At 44.2% G+C, this 5,000-nt stretch overlaps 1 protein-coding gene across 1 annotated transcript in view; it reads right to left on the minus strand.

The window, feature by feature from the left end:
- The window catches only part of LOC123771060 (uncharacterized), a 56,690-nt gene that overhangs the window by 21,654 nt on the left and 30,036 nt on the right, over window positions 1–5,000 (minus strand). The window lies entirely within an intron of this gene.

Raw genomic sequence — 5,000 nt, forward strand, 5'->3', positions numbered from 1 at the left:
CGGGAAACTACGAGCTATATCAGCAAGTTACACTGCAACTCTTCAACACGCCATACTTGAAATACCAATAAACAAAACAAAACTATCCCCCCCCATCCCCCCCACCCCCTTCAGTACCACAACCCACCCACCAAAACCTCTCTCCCTCCCCCCCCCCCCCCCCCCCCTCTCTCTCTCTCTCTCTCTCTCTCTCTCTCTCTCTCTCTCTCTCTCTCTCTCTCTCTCTCTCTCTCTCTCTCTCTCTCTCTCCCTCCCTCCCTCTCTCCCTCTCTCTCTCTCTCTCTCTCTCTCTCTCTCTCTCTCTCTCTCTCTCTCTCTCTCTCTCTCTCTCTCTCTCTCTCACACACTCCAACAAAAGGCCCCATTTACCGACAAAAACAAACCCCCTTTGGTCGCAAGTTCGCGGGCTGGAGTAATCTGAGGGGGAAGTTATATAATCCCGGTGTGATGGAGGCTTTGATAAGTGCACGACAAAACGCCAAGTAATTACTGCTCCGGCTTAAAGACGAGTTGTGGATCTCAGACCACACCTAACAACCATCCACCCCCGGACCATCCCCACCTCCACCTCCTTCGTTCTCACTAGTTGCTTCTTACAGCATCATCATCATATCCTTGTAATCATTCTAAGAAGTGGAAGCACTAGGAGTACGCACAATTAACATCAACACTTTCATCTTATCTTGAGAAGATCATCTTATCTTGAGAAGATCATCTTATTTTGAGAAGATCATCTTATTTTGAGATCATCTTATCTTGAGAAGATCATCTTATTTTGAGATCATCTTATTTTGAGAAGATCATCTTATTTTGAGAAGATCATCTTATTTTGAGAAGATCATCTTATTTTGAGAAGATCATCTTATTTTGAGAAGATCATCTTATTTTGAGAAGATCATCTTATTTTGAGAAGATCATCTTATCTTGAGAAGATCATCTTATTTTGAGAAGATCATTTTATCTTGATAAGATCATCTTATCTTGAGAAGATCATCTTATCTTGAGAAGATCATCTTATCTTGAGAAGATCATCTTATCTTGAGAAGATCATCTTATCTTCATACGTGACAGTTATTTCTTAAATCTATAAGCATGGCCTAATTCTTAATTTCCGAAAAGAAAATAAATGTTCTTGGGGCTTAATTTGCAGAAAGAAAGATGCGACGAGGGAATTTATCATTTCTGTTCCACTGAATTTATTGAAATACATTATCAAATATACCAACTCGTGTCTCTTTTTTGGTGTTGTAAGTCAAATATTCGTGAATGAGGCTAGAAGGACAGGGAAAGTAATCATCAAAGAGGGTGCCAAGCCGGTCAGACTACACAGCACTGAGTGGACATGAATAAATCCACAAGGGCCGTGACGAGGATTCGAACCTACGTCTGAGAGCATCCCAGACGCTGCCTTAATCGCTTGAGAGTAATTGACATCTTGGACACAGCAAGAGGGGTGCTCAAGACAGCTGTCGTCATGGTTGCACGGATCTCTGGCATGCTTATCATGGTAATATCATTCCTGTTGCACGTTTTATTCGCTATTATCTGTGTTATAAAGATAATATCTTCATATCATGTTGACCAAACCACACACTAGAAACTGAAGGAACGACGACGTTCGGGTCCGTCCTGGACCATTCTCAAGTCGATTGTGAGATTTTGTCGTGCACAATCGACTTCAGAATGGTCCAGGACGGACCGAAACGTCGTCGTCCCTTCACTTTATAGTGTGTGGTTTGGTCAACATATTTCAGCCACGTTATTGTGACTCCTCGTCCGCATCCTCATATCTTGACATGATCTTACTAACAATCTTAACGTTCTGTTGTAAGTCGTTGTCCTGTTGGTCGAAGTCATGATCGCTGGCCTGTTGGTCATTGTAATGTTTGAAGTAGTTTTAGATACAGCACAAATATCCTATAGTACTTTTCTTCACACTGATCTGCAGTCTTCTTCTCCTAATGGGAGGAGCAAATTCTGCGCTTACTACTTTTCCTAGTTCACATCTTCGCGTAATCTTCTTAATAAGCCTCATATCTTGGCATGATCTTACTAATAATCCTCACGTTCTGCTTCAGTCTTCTAAAAATGTTCACGTCTTGGAGTATTCTTCCTAATAATCGTCACTTTCTGGTCAATCTTCCTAATAGTCTTTCCGACCTGGTGTAATCTTCATAATCTTCACGTCTTGACGTAATCTTTGAAATAATCTACACGTCTTGACGTAATCTTTGTAATAATCTACACGTCTTGACGTAATCTTTGTAGTAATCTACACGTCTTGACGTAATCAGGTACACCGGTACATCGCCACTCAGTACACTGGTGTTATGTACATGTTTCCTGAGGCTCGTCTTATGATTTGTTCACACAAGAAGGAGAGAGAGAGAGAGAGAGAGAGAGAGAGAGAGAGAGAGAGAGAGAGAGAGAGAGAGAGAGAGAGAGAGAGAGAGAGAGAGAGAGAGAGAGAGAGAGAGAGAGAGAGACTCGTCTTATGTTTTGTTGACACAAGAAGTAGAGAGAGAAATACACTGTGATTGACTTCATTCTTAATGACGTGAAACATAAGATATGCTAGAGTAATCAGGTCGTTATTCTTGTGTTTGGGCAATCAGATTTAATTATTCCTTTACCCCGGGGGATATTTGAATTAGACATACATATAACGCCAAACATTTCTTAAGAATGATCTTAAGATATAATTATAAAAATATGCAGTTCTCAAATATATCTTAAAAAATGTTTATCTCAATAATATTTTCCCACCTTTCGTGTGCTGCATCTATACTTAAGACGGTCCACAATGCAAGTTTTACCCACTATGAGCTCCAAGCTTTAAGATTTGTAATGAGGTTAAAACTACTTGTGATTTTTATGAGCGAAAAGGCAAGATTGAAATTCTGGTTTTCTTTTCAATGAACATGGCGAAGTTTGTATATTATTACCTGTATATCTTTTTTTTTTATGTATTCAGCTAGGTGTGCTTGTGGGAGGGGGATGGGGGTGGAGCTTCGGCTCTCTGGTCCCGCCTCTCAACCGTGGTTGAGAAAAAAACAAAGATGGGACGATCCGTTTGCTAGTTTGAACGTTGGGTGTGTGTAAAAATGTTGATTGCGTGTATTCGTATTGTGTGCGTGCTTGCATGAGCCTTGCTGTGTGTGTGTGTATAAGCCTTGCGCTGTGTGCGTATAAGCCTTGCGCTCTTGTGTGTACAAGCCTTGCGCTGTGTGTGTACTTGCTTGTACCGTGTGCGTACTCGCCTGCGTGTTCTAATCAAATATGTCTTCCCGAAAACATGGAGAATTAGGAGGGAAAAGCAAGGAGGTGGTGATAAAGGGAAGAAATGAGGGAAGACTGGTCATATATATATATATATATATAGGTGGTGTTAGGGGGGTAAAGGCAGGGAGGTGGTGAGGTATAAGGGGGGTGACTGGTAATGGTAGAGGGGGAGGCGGGGGTGAAGGGGGGGTGGTGAGGGAGGAGGGGGGGGGGGAAATATGGGAAAGGGGGGCGGGGGAGGCTGGGAACTGCGCAATTCCCTTGATACGAGGATTTGCCATTTAAGAGAGCAAGATATCCTGCCGCCCAGCTGGGAGACACTCTGCTCCCCGCTGATCTCTGCTTAACGAGAGGGAGCAGACACGCCAGCATAGTGGTTTCATCTTTGCCTGAGAGCTATAGCAGACATCCCAGCAGAGCGTGGGACCTGATCTCTGCCTTAGAGCTAGCAGATAGCCCGTCAGAGCGAGTGGTCTGATCTCTGCTTACTGAGAACTAACAGACAGCCCAGCAGAGTGAGTGGTCTGATCTCTGCTTACTGAGAACTAACGACAGAGCCCAGCAGAGTGAGTGGTCTGATCTCTGCTGACTGAGAACTAACAACAGAGCCCAACAGAGTGAGTGGTCTGATCTCTGCTTACTGAGAACTAACGACAGAGCCCAGCAGAGTGAGTGGTCTGATCTCTGCTTACTGAGAACTAACAGACAGCCTATCAGAGTGAGTGGTCTGATCTCTGCTGACTGAGAACTAACAGACAGCCCAGCAGAGTGAGTGGTCTGATCTCTGCTTATTGATAACTAACAGACAGCCTAGCAGAGTGAGTGGTCTGATCTCTGCTTACTGAGAACTAACAGACAGCCCAGCAGTGAGTGGTCTTATCTCTGCTTACTGAGAACTAACAGACAGCCTAGCAGAGTGAGTGGTCTTATCTCTGCTTACTGAGAACTAACAGACAGCCCAGCAGTGAGTGGTCTTATCTCTGCTTACTGAGAACTAACAGACAGCCTAGCAGAGTGAGTGGTCTTATCTCTGCTTATTGAGAACTAACAGACAGCCCAGCAGTGAGTGGTCTGATCTGTGCTTACTGAGAACTAACAGACAGCCCAGCAGTGAGTGGTCTTATCTCTGCTGACTGAGAACTAACAGACAGCCTAGCAGAGTGAGTGGTCTGATCTCTGCTGACTGAGAACTAACAGACAGCCTAGCAGAGTGAGTGGTCTGATCTCTGCTGACTGAGAACTAACAACAGAGCCCAACAGAGTGAGTGGTCTTATCTCTGCTGACTGAGAACTAACAGACAGCCCAGCAGAGTGAGTGGTCTTATCTCTGCTTACTGAGAACTAACAGACAGCCTAGCAGAGTGAGTGGTCTGATCTCTGCTGACTGAGAACTAACAACAGAGCCCAACAGAGTGAGTGGTCTTATCTCTGCTGACTGAGAACTAACAGACAGCCTAGCAGAGTGAGTGGTCTGATCTCTGCTGACTGAGAACTAACAGACAGCCCAGCAGAGTGAGTGGTCTGCAGGGTGTTGGACTGGGGTTTCTTCTTTCTGGCTTTCAGGAAGAACTGAAAACCACAAAATGGAGATTAATACAAACTAGAACGGCTCACCACAAACTATGGGGACTAACCACAAACAAGACGGTCCCACCACAAACAAGACGGTCTCAGCACAAACAAGACGGTCCCACCACAAACAAGACGGTCCCACCACA

Source organism: Procambarus clarkii, chromosome 65 (genome assembly GCF_040958095.1).
Source record: "Procambarus clarkii isolate CNS0578487 chromosome 65, FALCON_Pclarkii_2.0, whole genome shotgun sequence".
In the NCBI taxonomy this organism is placed as follows: domain Eukaryota; kingdom Metazoa; phylum Arthropoda; class Malacostraca; order Decapoda; family Cambaridae; genus Procambarus; species Procambarus clarkii.